Source organism: Rattus norvegicus, chromosome 5 (genome assembly GCF_021556685.1).
Source record: "Rattus norvegicus strain SHRSP/BbbUtx chromosome 5, alternate assembly SHRSP_T2T, whole genome shotgun sequence".
Classification (NCBI taxonomy): Eukaryota; Metazoa; Chordata; class Mammalia; order Rodentia; family Muridae; genus Rattus; species Rattus norvegicus.
The window spans coordinates 10549506-10567867 of NC_141538.1; the positions used below are offsets into that span (position 1 = coordinate 10549506).

At 40.5% G+C, this 18362-nt stretch overlaps 1 long non-coding RNA gene across 6 annotated transcripts in view; it reads right to left on the reverse strand.

Annotated features, from left to right (window-relative positions):
• LOC148005616 (uncharacterized) overlaps window positions 1–18362 on the reverse strand; it is a 60245-nt gene that overhangs the window by 23200 nt on the left and 18683 nt on the right. For 3 of the 6 annotated variants that reach the window (XR_015620599.1, XR_015620600.1, XR_015620602.1), the window contains exons 4-5: window positions 6932–7259; window positions 5363–5496 (exon numbers count right to left, since the gene is read on the reverse strand). This is a non-coding gene — a long non-coding RNA (uncharacterized LOC148005616). Of the gene's footprint in view, window positions 1–3118; window positions 3336–5362; window positions 5497–6931; window positions 7260–18362 lie in introns of those variants that run through there. The other 3 variants (XR_015620604.1, XR_015620603.1, XR_015620601.1) reach the window with 2 other exon arrangements.

Here is an 18362-nt window from a genome sequence, read left to right on the forward strand (position 1 = left end):
GTTACAGAAACATCTGTGGTGTGGTCAGATACACGTAGGATGGTAAGCAATGTCATCTTTGGAAAATATGAGTCCCAATGTTCAATGACACTAGGATTCAATTGGCAAATATAAGACAGTAACGGGACAAGCAATTTCCTCCCTCTTCAGTTCAATAAATAAGATTTAATATCTAAATTATAAGCAGAGGTTGATTTGAAATATGAAATGGTTGTGTAATTTTACTTTTAATCTTCTTTTTATGTCTATTTTTATCTTGGAATATAAAATTATTATGTTTTTTTCCCAGATTGGAAAAGAAAATTATAATTATAGACAGGTAAGAAATGCTGAGGATGGGAGAAATAGTCCTCCTCAGGGAAGAGCACACCAACTGGTTATCCAAAATCAATAGTCAGACCTGAACAAGTATATACAAATAACATTACATAGACTGAACTGGCTATATCTAGGAATGCATGCATATGTAAATAACAACAATCAATGAAATAAAAGAGGCCATGAATTTGAAAAAGAGAAGGGTTTACGGGACACAAAGGGAAGGCAGACATGATAGAACTATATTAGAATCTCAAAAAAAATTAAAGAAAAAAGAAAAAATCTACCAGTTTTACCTTAAAATTACCTTCTTTGGAGCACATTTTAGGATATACAGCACTAAATATCAATATATAAATAACTTTAAACCCAACCCATGTGGCCAAGTGCTCTACACTGCATCATTGTCCTCTCTGTTCTGAACACGAGGATTTAAAGCACTGTCGGCCTTTGCTTGGGTTTTCATAGCTACGATGCCTCAGAGTTAGAATAGTGTCATAAATAAATAAAATAATAAATAAATAAATAAATAAGGCATTGAAATGGCCTTCATACTAATAAAGGCATTCAGTAATGCCGCATACAAACATACCTTAATATTTAACCACAGAGTTGAATATATATATTACATTCTATATATCCTGTGTGCTGGGTGTTGGGAGGGTGCCACTGCATACGTGTAAAGGTCAGAGGATAGTAGCCTGGGGGACATCCAGTTTGGTGACAGGCACCTTTATACACTAAGCCCTCTCGCCAAACTCTAGCCATGGAATTTCTGGTCAAAACCTACTTTACTTCAGCCCATGATGTCTTCATATGTGGAAGAAAGAGGGAAAGCCATTAAAAATGTTTTAATTCTGTAAAGGTCAGTTAGAATATGGAATACAGTCAGCCTTTGTCTGAAAGGCACCCGACAAATTCTCTACATCGGATCCAATTCATCTAATGTTTTCTAAACAGCTAGCATTAGCACTTCCTTCTCACTTTCAGAATTTACTGCTCAGCTTGTGAGGGCCAGGACAGAGCAGAATCCACATGACAAGAAGAAGGTGTGCCTTCCTCCTCCCCCAACATCTCACGGTGTAGCTCTGTCTGGCCTGAACTCCCAGACATTCACCTGCCTCTGCCTCCTGAGTCCTGGCCTTTAAAGCACCTGCCACCACTGCCCAGCTCCCTCTGCTCTCTTTTTTATTTAGCAAACTGTGCTAATAAGAAGAAACTATTGTTTCAGACAAGAAGGCAAAGACGTAATAACTGGCCATCATCAGTATTATCTAATATTTATTAAATTATAGAAATTCCAATTTCATCCAATGAGAACGAAGAGTCACCTGTCAGTTGATAAAAGACAATGCTCTAGTCCATACTAATATCTTTAGAAATTAAATTCTTTAAAATAGCACTTGGGAATCACTAAAGTATTCAGTCGTGTACCGTCTTCTCCACTTCTAAGTGGAGAGGCAGGACGGATGTCTCTCCCTGTGCATCTCTACATGGCCCCTGGCTAGGTTTTCAAGGAGACTGACAACTCCATCATTAAAGTCTCTCCTGCAGGAACGGGAAGCACGGGCTTACTGTCGGGCTTCATTTGCCCCATGCTTCAGATTGAAATGTTTTTACATTTTGCAGTCTCCACATTGTGAGTGGAATACTGGACCTCAAGGCCCCTCCCACACTTCCAAGCAGCTTCCGTTAGGCGCTTCCTCCTTTGACTGTGAATACAATGCCTCTTTTGCCATACACGGCTCTTACAGAGGCTGTGGGAATCATATATTGTAGGAAATGCGAGAAAATGGGGACCAGAAGGACTGAATGATGCTAGGAGACTCCATCTATTCTCTGAAAACAAGTCCCTCTCCTCTCCGCAAAAGTCCAAGAGCCTTAAGCAGATTTGCCCACTGGGTATTTGTCAGTGCATCAAGAATTCGCCAGTCCTGGAGATGCCATGCACACGGTCTGCCTGCCAACACTTTCAAGTCTAAAGAAAGGCTACAAATGGTGCCCTGGAGGGGTTCCAGGCCTGAATCCTATATAAGTAAATCTGGGTTCTAGTCGTGATGATTTATGCATATCCAAGAGATCCCATTTATTTCCTTATAAGAGGGGTTAATCGTAGGCTATTAAAGATACAGAGTGATCTGGTAGCCTCCATCACTCGGCAATGAGGCTGGAGAGAGTTCCACAAAGTCCCATTTGGCAACGTTGATTTAACACCTCATAAAAAGCCCAGGTCTTTAGAGGAGCGCTCTGCCTCTCAGACTGGGGACAGAGTGAGAAGAATTTAAAATAGGTCAATTAGCCAGCATTGTTTTAACTCTAAAAGCTTGTCCAGAGCACAGTATGGCAGACTTTTAGATGTTCAAAGAGAGCTAAGAATTTCTTGCCGGCACATCCAGACAACTGGGTTCCATCAAAACCTTGTTTTGCCTCTACATGTCTTTCAGTGTTTTACAAAATTGATATCCAACTGTTGGGTTGTTTATAAATAAAGCTTGAAGATGTAACTACCTTTGTTCTATTAATAACATTATATTTTCAAAATAGTTCTCTATGATTAATTAAGACAATGCTGAAATACCATTTAGGTTCCAGAAAAGCCCTAAGACACAATATTAGATTTAAAAGAAAAAAATTAAACCTCCTACTGCAATATACTTTCTAGAAAATCAAGGGAAAAAACTGAGAGTTTCATTATATTGATAATAACATCCCTTCCTGAATGCAGTTGACAAACTGAAAATTCCCCTCAAATCTACTCCCTTAAAAGTGCTTTCAAGGATCCGTCTACATAAAAATAGTTGAAATATTTGTTCCTTTTAATCTTTTATCCAACACTTCATGATTACAAGGAATAGTAAATATGCCAAAGTAACAGAATATTGTAAATTAGGCACAAGACTTTTTAAAAGAACACTTTTATATTTCCCAGTTCTTGGAACCGAAGACCATGTCTCTCATCACAGCTCCTGGACCTGTAAGTGCCCATCTCTCCTGCCGCAGGAAAGCTGTCTGAAGTCCTGGAGACCAACGGGAAGAGAACTGAGCTGGAGGGAAGGATTACACAAGAGGCCTTGTCTGTGTGGCCAGAGGAATATGGCCTAATGGAAACCATCAGGGCCGTGATCACCCAGGAGTAGGCCGGCTCTTCAAAGCTATCCTAAATCCTTCACATTCCTCTCTGTCCCTCCCCCTCCTCCCACATCTCCAGAACGTGCCCATCTCCTGCAAACCGGAAGAGCTCTCCTCTCCATTCCGTGACTACTGAGTTACATACTGTTAGTTATGTTAATATCCTCGTTTCTTAGATGTCTTCTCATTTGTATTACGTCAATAAATTATAGCTACATGAAGCCAGTATGAAATGCTGTCTTCAACTAAATGTATAATACAAAATGATTAAATCAAGTCACCTAACATATCCATCACCTTTTTTTTTCAAATATCTCATTGTAAAAGATCATCTTTCAAAATGAGATATTTGAAATTTACTCTTGGTTACTTATGTATAAAATACAATAATACACTATTGTTAGCTGTGTCACTCTGCTACACAATGAACCTCAAAATGTTCTCCCCACCCCAGCTCATTGAAACTTCCAGGATTCCACCCTTAACCTCTACAGTGTGCCCTAGGGGCTTAGCTTTTTCTTATTTGACTTATCAATTAGATCATGTATACACACACGAATAAAACACTATTCAAAGAAGAAATTAAGAAGAGAACTTAATTTATAATAACAACCAAAATAAGTGAGACAAATCTTCAATAAAATAAATAAATGAGTAAAATACTAAGGTATACATTTAACCAAGGAAGTAAGAGACTTCTACACTGTAAATCATAGGGAAAAAACCTCAAATTGTAAGCTATCCCATGTTTATGGACTGATAGAATTAACTTTGGAAAATTACCCATGCTATACAAACACATTTGAAACTTATTCAATGCAATCTCTACTAAAATTACAAATTTATTTCACATACACACAAAGACACGGGGTGGGGGGTGGCACAATTATTAAACTGGCGTGACTCAAAGCAGGCGACATCACTGCCTTAGGTAAGTCTCTGAAACTGCAGAACTGGTTCCTCCAATTCCTGAAACCCAAAGCTGCCTGAGAAAGTTCTCCATCCAAGAAGTACCCCGCGATAGCCTCCAAATGGTGCTTTAGAGGCCATCTTTATTTGCTTAGCTGCTTGCTGGTCAGTTGTTTTTGTTAAGGAACAATCTCACTATTCACATGGCTCAGGCTGGCCTTAGACTCAGCTTTTAGCAATCCTCTGCCTCAAACACCCGAGTGCTGGGATTGCGAGTGTGGACCAGACAACCTAACTCGAGAACATCTTTTAGAATAAGTAAAATACCAATCTTTCACGATTTGTACTGGAGTAGAAAAATATAGCAAATGAGATAAATGGAGACAGTGCTGGCAGAGGAACCACAGCTATAGACCTCGATTACCTTAAAATCATAATATGCTCTCAATTCCACTCGCTCTGTAGTATTGGAGTTTTTGTTGCTCTTTTTTTTTTCAGTTTTAACAAAATCTGACATACAATAACAATGTAATACCCTTAATCCCTGAATATAAGACTATTTGGATTGTTTTAAGACAATAAACTACATTTCTGCCAATCAGTAAATTAAAATTTAAAAAACTAAGCAGCCCCATTAAAAAGCAATGTATGCTCTTAAATATTCTGTTGTTGTTCTAGCAAGAACTTGTTCTAGCAAGATCTAAGTCAGTTTTGAGTGGTTCTTTTATGTTAAAATTTTGTATATTTTCCTTCAGTGGTATGGAATTAGAGTGTCTCCAAATTTTATGGAGCAACATAGTATAGAAGAAGCAGTTTTATATGATTAAATTAGGACTGCCAAGAGGAGAGGCAGATCAAACGTAGAATAATAAATATCATTTCCTTTAAATCTCAACTCCTAGTGAAACAGGTTGATTGGGATACTGCTCAGATATTTATGTTCCCAGAAAATGGCAATTGTGTTGTGTGAGAGAGTATAGCTCCCCCAAAGCATCTGGCTACTCACGTTTATTCATCGTGCCAGCAGTACATTACCCTCATATTTCTGTACCTCAGAAATATACCATTGAAGACTTTCTCTCTAACACTGGTCACACTAGCAACATCTTTCCTACTGCTTCTCCTTTGAATTGAAAAACCCTGAAAAAGGAAAGAAACCTAATTTATCAATGTGTCTCTAGGCTAACATTTGACACATAAAAGATTCACTATAATTTTGGATGAAAGGTTTCAATAATGACAGAACTATAGTTTCAGGCATTTAGAGAGCTTGTTTGGAAGTTCATGCAAGGAAACCAACTGTTTGTATACCCTTGACATCAGTCCAGAAGGGGGGGGGGGAGATCACTCTCTTCAAAACAGCATACATCTTGGGGAGGGGTGCACATAGAACAGTGGGGAAGGAAGGGCCACCACCTAGTCAGTCATATCAGCCCAACCAACCTGATATCTGAGGTAGCAGATTTCATAGCCAAAATAACTCAGAAAGAATCCGAAAACAATGTTTAATGATACACATTGGACTAAAAATGATAATGCTATAAAATGACCACACAGTATGATGACTCTAAATTGTGCATATGTGTTCATGTGTGTGAACTGGGCATGGGGTGGTGGTGGTGGGGTTAAATGTGCAGGTGCACATGCTTGGGAGTGCATGAAGAACAGAGGTCAACAGAGTCATCCTTCTGTCTTTCTTTTCTTTGGAGACAAAATCTCTCACTGACCTGGAACTCACAAATTTGGCTAGACTGATTGGCCAGCATACCCAATGGGGAGCCAGAATGGTCTTCCTTTTGCACTATGGCTTGCAAGCTAAGAAACAGGGTACTGTGAGAGATACATCTTAGAGGGCAAACAATTTTTTCAATGACTTGCTATCTAGGGATTGAACTTTGGCTTTATAGAGTCATGCTTCCAGCCAGGTCACCGAACTTAAGCAGGAAGCTGCTTCTTGATTTCGAAGTCTGGAAAATTCATCTACTTCTCAACTCTCTGGGCAAGATTGGCCATAACTACTAAATGTAACCATCATTTAATCACTCTGAGGATTCAACCAGTGTAAATAAGAACTCTAGTCCAGACTCTAAGTCTACCCCAGTACATGGTTGGCATTCAATAAAGAAATGCACTCCAAGCTGACTGATTGCTGATGCTAAATTCCTAAGCACATTCAATAAAAATAGTAGCCTGCCAAGCCATCAAAATAACAGCAAAGTAGAAGGTATGTCAGTATTTTATATGGCTCTGCCTGGCCAGTTAAGAACCAGGTGTTCAAAGCTTTAACTGTTACTATATATATGGTTCAAGACAGACTTTTATATGTGCTTCCCTGAAGGTAAAGTGCTCAGCTTTGAGTCAACTTTATAGTCCCTTTCTGCTTTCACCTTAATGGATAACATCCGTCCACAAATTTGTAACATCAGTGAATTCAAATAATGACTGGTGAGAATTCCATTCCTATTTGAAGGTTAAGTCATTTTCAACTTCATTTCAGAGTGTGCTTAATCTAAAAGTTAATCAATCTCAACTTAGAGATTTAACAAAAACATAGGAGAATAGCTCTGAGACCAACCTGTTTCCCTAAAGACTCTGAGGGAAGGGAAAGGGGTTGATCTCTTTATTGAATCCAGCGCAGACAGGCAGCTATTCCTCTGACCAGCTGGTACAAGCCTGGGAGGAAGGGTCTCCAACTGTGCAGGTAGAAAAGCAGGGAATGTTGGTCTTCTTATTTCCTAGAGATCAATCCTTCAGGAAACATTGGAACTGGATTTATTCAGTATGTAATCTGATGTCCTTCTTGCTCCTGTCTCCTGGTGCTGAAATGTTTCCAAGGATTTCACTCAAATTCTACAGACCTTGGGTTTCTTAATCTTCCCTTATCTGCCTCTATCTATAAATACCTGGAGGAAAAGACAAAAGAAAAAAAGATGGAGGAAGAAAACAAGAGGAAGGAAGAAGAAACAAAAAGGAAGAGAAACTTTTCACTTGGGTCACATGAAGAAAAATCATATTCTGATTTTTAGAAAGTTGATGCAAGGGACAAGTGTTGTGTACTCCCAGGGGAAACCCCAGGTAGGATGGAACTGCCCATGACAGATCTGAATGACAGCCATATTTCTACCATTTTTGTTCCTAAATTTTCACTCTATTCTCATGAGTATGTTTTAGATAGAAAACATGATCCAAACTGTAAAAAGAATTTTCTGAAAAGGAATTTTAGAGTTAACTTTCTAGCAAGCCTGCTCTCGTCTCTATTCCTTTCCTGGGGTCTAGCAAACACTTCCCCATCCTTGCTGATTGTGTCTAATGTTGTTGAACCATTACAGATTACTCATTCTTGAACCACCCTGTGCACCTATCTATTACATGCCAGGAGCTGGGAAGTCAATTTACCTATATGTCAGGGCTGCCAACATGGACATTGCTGCCTGTTATGCCTTGATTAGGTCCCTCATTATTTAGAACTGGCGTTATTTCACTGAGCTTTCTTTAGGTCTCAAAGAGTCCACAGATTCTCCATTGGGAATCTCTTTCAGAACTTACTAAGTCTTGCCAGAAACTCTATCCTGCACACATAGTGCAAGAAACCTAAGCCTGTATCTTAGTGTCTTCCTGGAAGGTGTTTCTCCATAAGTGCTCAGATTTGAGCATCAGGCTTTTCCCAATACTTTTGCTTTTCTGGTAGTCTTATAAAGGACATCTTCCACCTTTTCCCAAAAAGCTTCTATCCTTGCTTCCCCTTCTCCACTCTACTCTGCAACTTCTCTGATGCCTAACCTTTCCTTTCTAGATTCAGGAAGTGAGGCAAGGAGGCATTAGGCTTGCTATGTGTAAGTTGTTCATTCATACACAAAAGCATACCAGAGGGCAAAATCAGATCCCAATCTCTGTTTTTAAAACCAAAAGCTACATGTCAGAATTTTCAAACCTAAAATCCTCTTTAATTCATAAACTTTTGGACTAGTCGCCCATCTGACTAACTAAAACCAAGCTATGCTCTGTATGATGGATAAATATAGTCCTATGTCAACTTGACAAAAGCTAGAGTAATTTGAGAATGGGTGTTGTCATCCCTGGGCTGGTGGTCTTGGGTTCTACAAGAAAACAGGCTCAGGGCAGGACCCCTGCGCCTGAGACACTGCCGGAACCTGAAGGAAACAGACCGGATAAACAGTTCTCTGCACCCAAATCCCGTGGGAGGGAGAGCTGAACCTTCAGAGAGGCGGACACGCCTGGGAAACCAGAAGAGACTGCACTCTGTGCACATCCAGGCGCCAGAGGAAAACACCAAACGTCATCTGAAACCCTGGTGCACGGAGGCTCCTGGAAAGAGCGACGCAGATCTTCCCGGTTGCTGCCACAGCGGAGAGGACTTAGGCAGTACCCCACGAGCAAACTTGAGCCTTGTAACTGCAGGTAGGACCAACTTTTCCCTTGCAAGAAACCTGCCTGGTGAACTCAGGACACACAGAGGCAAAATTCCTCTAAGGCCGGGCACTTCCTGTGTTTACCGGAAGTCCCACACCGGCGGATCCCGGACCGCAGCAGCTCTCTGCTCCCAAACCCCGTGGGAGAGAGACCTCACCGCCTGATCAGGTGGGCACTCCTGAGGCTGCAGAGCGGAGGAGACCACCAACACTGCCCACCCCTGCCCACATCCCTGGCCCAAGAGGCAACTGTATAAGGCCTCTGGGTTCCCGTAGGGGAGGGCCCGGGAGCGGCAGGACCCCTGCGCCTGAGACACTGCCGGAACCTGAAGGAAACAGACCGGATAAACAGTTCTCTGCACCCAAATCCCGTGGGAGGGAGAGCTGAACCTTCAGAGAGGCAGACACGCCTGGGAAACCAGAAGAGACTGCACTCTGTGCACATCCAGGCGCCAGAGGAAAACACCAAACGTCATCTGAAACCCTGGTGCACGGAGGCTCCCGGAAGGAGCGGCACAGATTTTCCCGGTTGCTGCCAAGGCGGAGAGGACTTAGGCAGTACCCCACGAGCAAACTTGAGCCTTGGAACCACAGGTAGGACCAATTTTTCCCCTGCAAGAAACCTGCCTGGTGAACTAAAGACACAGGCCCACAGGAACAGCTGAAGACCTGTAGAGAGGAAAAACTACACGCCCGAAAGCAGAACACTCTGTCCCCATAACTGGCTGAAAGAAAACAGGAAAACAGGTCTACAGCACTCCTGACACACAGGTTATAGGACAGTCTAGCCACTGTCAGAAATAGCAGAACAAAGTAACACTAGAGATAATCTGATGGCGAGAGGCAAGCACAGGAACCCAAGCAACAGAAACCAAGACTACATGGCATCATCGGAGCCCAATTCTCCCACCAAAGCAAACACGGAATATCCAAACACACCAGAAAAGCAAGACCTAGTTTCAAAATCATATTTGATCATGATGCTGGAGGACTTCAAGAAAGACATAAAGAACTCCCTTAGAGAACAAGTACAAGCCTACAGAGAGGAATCGCAAAAATCCCTGAAAGAATTCCAGGAAAACACAATCAAACAGTTGAAGGAATTAAAAATGGAAATAGAAGCAATCAAGAAAGAACACATGGAAACAACCCTGGACATAGAAAATCAAAAGAAAAGACAAGGAGCTGTAGATACAAGCTTCACCAACAGAATTCAAGAGATGGAAGAGAGAATCTCGGGAGCAGAAGATTCCATAGAAATCATTGACTCAACTGTCAAAGATAATGTAAAGCGGAAAAAGCTACTGGTCCAAAACATACAGGAAATCCAGGACTCAATGAGAAGATCAAACCTAAGGATAATAGGTATAGAAGAGAGTGAAGACTCCCAGCTCAAAGGACCAGTAAATATCTTCAACAAAATCATAGAAGAAAACTTCCCTAACCTAAAAAAAGAGATACCCATAGGCATACAAGAAGCCTACAGAACTCCAAATAGATTGGACCAGAAAAGAAACACCTCCCGTCACATAATTGTCAAAACACCAAACGCACAAAATAAAGAAAGAATATTAAAAGCAGTAAGGGTAAAAGGTCAAGTAACATATAAAGGCAGACCTATCAGAATCACACCAGACTTTTCGCCAGAAACTATGAAGGCCAGAAGATCCTGGACAGATGTCATACAGACCCTAAGAGAACACAAATGCCAGCCCAGGTTACTGTATCCTGCAAAACTCTCAATTAACATAGATGGAGAAACCAAGATATTCCATGACAAAACCAAATTTACACAATATCTTTCTACAAATCCAGCACTACAAAGGATAATAAAGGGTAAAGCCCAACATAAGGAGGCAAGCTATACCCTAGAAGCAAGAAACTAATCATCTTGGCAACAAAACAAAGAGAATGAAAGCACACAATCATAACCTCACTTCCAAATATGAATATAACGGGAAGCAATAATCACTATTCCTTAATATCTCTCAATATCAATGGCCTCAACTCCCCAATAAAAAGACATAGATTAACAAACTGGATACGCAACGAGGACCCTGCATTCTGCTGCCTACAGGAAACACACCTCAGAGACAAAGACAGACATTACCTCAGAGTGAAAGGCTGGAAAACAATTTTCCAAGCAAATGGTCAGAAGAAGCAAGCTGGAGTAGCCATTCTAATATCAAATAAAATCAATTTTCAACTAAAAGTCATCAAATAAGATAAGGAAGGACACTTCATATTCATCAAAGGAAAAATCCACCAAGATGAAGTCTCAATCCTAAATATCTATGCCCCAAATACAAGGGCACCTACATATGTAAAAGAAACCTTACTAAAGCTCAAAACACACATTGCACCTCACACAATAATAGTGGGAGATTTCAACACCCCACTCTCATCAATGGACAGATCATGGAAACAGAAATTAAACAGAAATGTAGACAGACTAAGAGACGTCATGAGCCAAATGGACTTAACGGATATTTATAGAACATTCTATCCTAAAGCAAAAGGATATACCTTCTTCTCAGCTCCTCATGGTACTTTCTCCAAAATTGACCATATAATTGGTCAAAAAACGGGCCTCAACAGGTACAGAAAGATAGAAATAATCCCATGCGTGCTATCGGACCACCACGGCCTAAAACTGGTCTTCAATAACAATAAGGGAAGAATACCCACATATACGTGGAAATTGAACAATGCTCTACTCAATGATAACCTGGTCAAGGAAGAAATAAAGAAAGAAATTAAAAACTTTTTAGAATTTAATGAAAATGAAGGTACAACATACCCAAACTTATGGGACACAATGAAAGCTGTGCTAAGAGGAAAACTCATAGCGCTGAGTGCCTGCAGAAAGAAACAGGAAAGAGCATATGTCAGCAGCTTGACAGCACACCTAAAAGCTCTAGAACAAAAAGAAGCAAATACACCCAGGAGGAGTAGAAGGCAGGAAATAATCAAACTCAGAGCTGAAATCAACCAAGTAGAAACAAAAAGGACCATAGAAAGAATCAACAGAACCAAAAGTTGGTTCTTTGAGAAAATCAACAAGATAGATAAACCCTTAGCCAGACTAACGAGAGGACACAGAGAGTGCGTCCAAATTAACAAAATCAGAAATGAAAAGGGAGACATAACTACAGATTCAGAGGAAATTCAAAAAATCATCAGATCTTACTATAAAAACCTATATTCAACAAAACTTGAAAATCTTCAGGAAATGGACAATTTCCTAGACAGATACCAGGTATCGAAGTTAAATCAGGAACAGATAAACCAGTTAAACAACCCCATAACTCCTAAGGAAATAGAAGCAGTCATTAAAGGTCTCCCAACCAAAAAGAGCCCAGGTCCAGACGGGTTTAGTGCAGAATTCTATCAAACCTTCATAGAAGACCTCATACCAATATTATCCAAACTATTCCACAAAATTGAAACAGATGGATCACTACCGAATTCCTTCTACGAAGCCACAATTACTCTTCTACCTAAACCACACAAAGACCCAACAAAGAAAGAGAACTTCAGACCAATTTCCCTTATGAATATCGACGCAAAAATACTCAATAAAATTCTGGCAAACCGAATTCAAGAGCACATCAAAACAATCATCTACCATGATCAAGTAGGCTTCATCCCAGGCATGCAAGGATGGTTTAATATAAGGAAAACCATCAACGTGATCCATCATATAAACAAACTGAAAGAACAGAACCACATGATCATTTCATTAGATGCTGAGAAAGCATTTGACAAAATTCAACACCCCTTCATGATAAAAGTCCTGGAAAGAATAGGTATTCAAGGCCCATACCTAAACATAGTAAAAGCCATATACAGCAAACCAGTTGCTAACATTAAACTAAATGGAGAGAAACTTGAAGCAATCCCACTAAAATCAGGGACTAGACAAGGCTGCCCACTCTCTCCCTACTTATTCAATATAGTTCTTGAAGTTCTAGCCAGAGCAATCAGACAACAAAAGGAGATCAAAGGGATACAGATCGGAAAAGAAGAGGTCAAAATATCACTATTTGCAGATGACATGATAGTATATTTAAGTGATCCCAAAAGTTCCACCAGAGAACTACTAAAGCTGATAAACAACTTCAGCAAAGTGGCTGGGTATAAAATTAACTCAAATAAATCAGTTGCCTTCCTCTATACAAAAGAGAAACAAGCCGAGAAAGAAATTAGGGAAACGACACCCTTCATAATAGACCCAAATAATATAAAGTACCTCGGTGTGACTTTAACCAAGCAAGTAAAAGATCTGTACAATAAGAACTTCAAGACACTGAGGAAAGAAATTGAAGAAGACCTCAGAAGATGGAAAGATCTCCCATGCTCATGGATTGGCAGGATTAATATAGTAAAAATGGCCATTTTACCAAAAGCAATCTACAGATTCAATGCAATCCCCATCAAAATACCAATCCAATTCTTCAAAGAGTTAGACAGAACAATTTGCAAATTCATCTGGAATAACAAAAAACCCAGGATAGCTAAAGCTATCCTCAACAATAAGAGGACTTCAGGGGGAATCACTATCCCTGAACTCAAGCAGTATTACAGAGCAATAGTGATAAAAACTGCATGGTATTGGTACAGAGACAGACAGATAGACCAATGGAATAGAATTGAAGACCCAGAAATGAACCCACACACCTATGGTCACTTGATTTTTGACAAAGGAGCCAAAACCATCCAATGGAAAAAAGATAGCATTTTCAGCAAATGGTGCTGGTTCAACTGGAGGGCAACATGTAGAAGAATGCAGATTGATCCATGCTTATCACCCTGTACAAAGCTTAAGTCCAAGTGGATCAAGGACCTCCACATCAAACCAGACACACTCAAACTAATAGAAGAAAAACTAGGGAAGCATCTGGAACACATGGGCACTGGAAAAAATTTCCTGAACAAAACACCGATGGCTTATGCTCTAAGATCAAGAATCGACAAATGGGATCTCATAAAACTGCAAAGCTTCTGTAAGGCAAAGGACACTGTGGTTAGGACAAAACGGCAACCAACAGATTGGGAAAAGATCTTTACCAATCCTATAACAGATAGAGGCCTTATATCCAAAATATACAAAGAACTCAAGAAGTTAGACCGCAGGGAAACAAATAACCCTATTAAAAAATGGGGTTCAGAGCTAAACAAAGAATTCACAGCTGAGGAATGCCGAATGGCTGAGAAACACCTAAAGAAATGTTCAACATCTTTAGTCATAAGGGAAATGCAAATCAAAACAACCCTGAGATTTCACCTCACACCAGTGAGAATGGCTAAGATCAAAAACTCAGGTGACAGCAGATGCTGGCGAGGATGTGGAGAAAGAGGAACACTCCTCCATTGTTGGTGGGATTGCAGACTGGTAAAACCATTCTGGAAATCAGTCTGGAGGTTCCTCAGAAAATTGGACATTGAACTGCCTGAGGATCCAGCCATACCTCTCTTGGGCATATACCCAAAAGATGCCTCAACATATAAAAGAGACACGTGCTCCACTATGTTCATCACAGCCTTATTTATAATAGCCAGAAACTGGAAAGAACCCAGATGCCCTTCAACAGAGGAATGGATACAGAAAATGTGGTACATCTACACAATGGAATATTACTCAGCTATCAAAAACAACGAGTTTATGAAATTCGTAGGCAAATGGTTGGAACTGGAAAATATCATCGTGAGTGAGCTAACCCACTCACAGAAAGACATACATGGTATGCACTCATTGATAAGTGGCTATTAGCCCAAATGCTTGAATTACCCTAGATCCCTAGAACAAACGAAACTCAAGACGGATGATCAAAATGTGAATGCTTCACTCCTTCTTTAAATGAGGAAAAAGAATACCCTTGGCAGGGAAGGGAGAGGCAAAGATTAAAACAGAGACTGAAGGAACACCCATTCAGAGCCTGCCCCACAGGTGGCCCATACATATACAGCCACCCAATTAGACAAGATGGATGAAGCAAAGAAGTGCAGACCGACAGGAGCCGGATGTAGATCGCTCCTGAGAGACACAGCCAGAATACAGCAAATACAGAGGCGAATGCCAGCAGCAAACCACTGAACTGAGAATAGGTCCCCCGTTGAAGGAATCAGAGAAAGAACTGGAAGAGCTTGAAGGTGCTCGAGACCCCAAAAGTACAACAATGTCAAGCAACCAGAGCTTCCAGGGACTAAGCCACTACCTAAAGACTATACATGGACTGACCCTGGACTCTGTCCCCATAGGTAGCAATGAATATCCTAGTAAGAGCACCAGTGGAAGGGGAAGCCCTGGGTCCTGCTAAGACTGAACCCCCAGTGAACTAGACTATGCGGGGAGGGTGGCAATGGGGGGAGGTTTGGGAGGGGAACACCCATAAGGAAGGGGAGGGGGGAGGGTGATGTTTGTCCGGAAACCGGGAAAGGGAATAACACTTGAAATGTATATAAGAAATACTCAAGTTAATAAAAAAAAAAAAAAATTTAAAAAAAAAAAGAAAGAAAACAGGCTCAGCAAACCATGGAGAGCAAGACAGTAAGTCACACTCTTGCATGGCCTCTGCATCAGTTCCTGCCTCCACATTCTTGCCCTGACTTCCCTGGATGATGTACTACAAGTTATAAGATAAAATAAACCCACGAGTTGCTTTTGGTCATGGTGTTTTATCAACCCAGTGGAAGCCATAGGCACTACAGAAACATTTTAAAATAATATCGAGCCAACTGTGGTGATGTATGCCTATAACGTGGGAGGTTGGGATGCAGGTGGATCAGGAGTCCAAGTTCTGCCTGAAAAAAAAAATAAATAAAAAATAAATAAGAAAAATAAAACCCAGTGGTCCCAGTAGTAAAAAGACCAAAACTGTGAGCAAAAGACCATGAATTCGACTCAGTTCCAAGTAACATCACTACCAAGTCACGACAGATGCCCACTCATCTGGGTAGACCCTTCACTAACATCACCTTGGGGCCCCCAATTTCCCTGGAGACTATCACATACGCTTGTTATTTTGAAGGCATCCTTAGGGTTTCAGAGATATCTGCTAAATTAGCAACACTCTTGGAACTGGGCCTGCTTTCTGCAGTGCCCACCCTCCAACCTCACCTTCTGCAGTGCCCGCCCTCCAACCTCACCTTCTGCCCCTCTGTGCTCTCAGACTCCAATACCATCCTACTTCCCTTGGCCAAAACCCCCAGGAATGGCATTTTTTAACTAATCCCAACAGGAATTACAACATCAGACAGAATAGTCCTACAAGTATCATAACTACTTTGAACTGGTCAGCAATTCCAAAAGGTAGTGTTCGAGATACAATCTCATAATTGCCTAAGATGTGCACATCTGCTAATGATCCCTTCCACATGCTATTCCTTGTTCCTGCATACAGTGTGGGAACCAGAAAAGGCATGCCTACATCCTAATACCCATTCTTCTTGCTCCTTGTTCCCATTCTCTGGCCTTCACCTCACAAGAAATGCCAAAATGCAGTACCAACAATGATTCAAAGTCCAGGCATGAAGCTGCACATGTTACACTGACAGTTTGCTCTGATGTTTGTGGATGAAGTTATTCTGGCACCATACAAGTCCTGGAGTATAGCTACAAAATACAGCTATTAAATAATTGCACGGGTCTTTCAGAGTTTCCCATCTGAAAACACCCATTCAGATTGGAATTCCATATTCATTATGTCCGTGCCTGCATTTGACTTTCGCAACTCTTCAAGCCAATGGTTACATAACTAGAACACAGAGCAAGTGAGCAATGAATGCAAGTGAGCTTTATAGACATTGTACCACAACTTCCTTTAAATTCCCCCATTTCGTTGTTAATGCCATTAAGAAATTTATGAAGACTGTTGCAAATGACCTCCATAAATCACTTGAAGTCTGACAAATTGAAATACGTGACTGGGGTATCATATCTGTAATGTATTTGACTCAAGAAGAGTAGCTGTGTTTTCTATCAAACTGGATTTGGCAGTTCACAGAGGCTTTACAAATCTCTGGTGTCAGCCCTGTGCGAAAGCACCGTTTGTTTAGGGCCGATTTGAAGAACATGGGCAAGTAAGAAGGAGTAGGTCCAGATGTTCTGCTTAAACCCAGGTGTGTCAGTTGGCCTATTTCAGGCTGAGGACTTTTCCAGAATGCAGGAATGAGCACCTGAACAAGATTATATGCAGATCTAAAACCCTCCAGCAAACCAACTGCCTTCCGTCTAATCTCCGAATTCAGTGACTTAAACAGATCTTAGGTGAAACTGGCCAAACTACAGACTCCATCAGCTACTGCCTGAACTGACTGAAAAGGTTCACAAAAGCCCAAGGTGCAGTTTGATCTTTTTAAATGAGAAATATCATTCATCAATATAATTAAATCAACGTAAAGAGCACTAAAGTGACTGAAACTTGCCAAATTAACCTAGTCAGAGTTTGATTACATATCCAAATAAATACACCCCCCCACACACACACACATCTATATATCTATATATATCTTATATCAATTCAATACTGAAACCAAAATCAAGAACTGGATTGCTAAAATAAACATGGCTGATTTTGTGATGTTGTCCATGATAGTTCATGGGTACTCTACAGACTTTGGCTGTAAACCAGTTTGGTGTGTGTAGATGACTTTTGGCTGCATTATTAAAGGAAAATTCTTCCAGTAAAAAATACACAGGACCCCTTTTGATATAGTAAACAGATGTTAGCCTTTTGTTGTAAAGCGCTTTTGATTCAGTAGATGTCAAATATGACTTTAACAGACAGTTCCTGTCTACAAAGAATACTTCACATTTGTAAGACGCAGGTAGTGACTCAAAGGTTTTGAAGGTTTGGACGTTTTCTTTTCTTTCTGAACTTAAACAACTAATGAGGCACCATTAAAATAAATGGCTTTGGAAGTCTAGCCTTGACACTTTAATTTAAAGATGATCTCTCTACCTTAAATTTTCTCTGATGAATGATTTTGCAATGATAAAAACTCTAAAGTTAAACGTGTTTATCCAACCTAGACACCCACCCAGAAAGTCTGTTGTGCTTTCTCGGTCTGTTAAGTTCTCATTGCAGCTGCAGGCTAGAAGTGTTGAGTGATGGAAACCACAGTTATACATAGGTGGTTTCTTCAAGGAAAGCTGTTTTTCTGTGGCCAAAAGAATATGTCAAGGACTGCAAAGGAATCGTTCTTTTGTGCCCTAAAGTTTTATCTTTAAACGTTTTTTGATAGAGCACATTCTAGGAAGAAATCCTGTTAAACAAAATCAGAAGCTACCTTCAAAATGTCTGACTAAAGGGCTATGATACAAGATACAATATCATGTTCTTTCACTGACTTAAATAATCTCTGTTGCAGCCTGGGCAACCTTCACATCCTTCTGGATACCTTACCTATTTAATTATTTAGGGTGTCTTGAACCCAAGGCTGACCTAGAATTCACTAAGCATCAGAGGCTGCCCTTGAACTCCTTATCTTCCTGCTTCTAATGTTGAGATTACAGGTGTGTACCACCATACTTGGCTTATATCATGCCGGGGATTAAACCCAAGGCTACTTTAT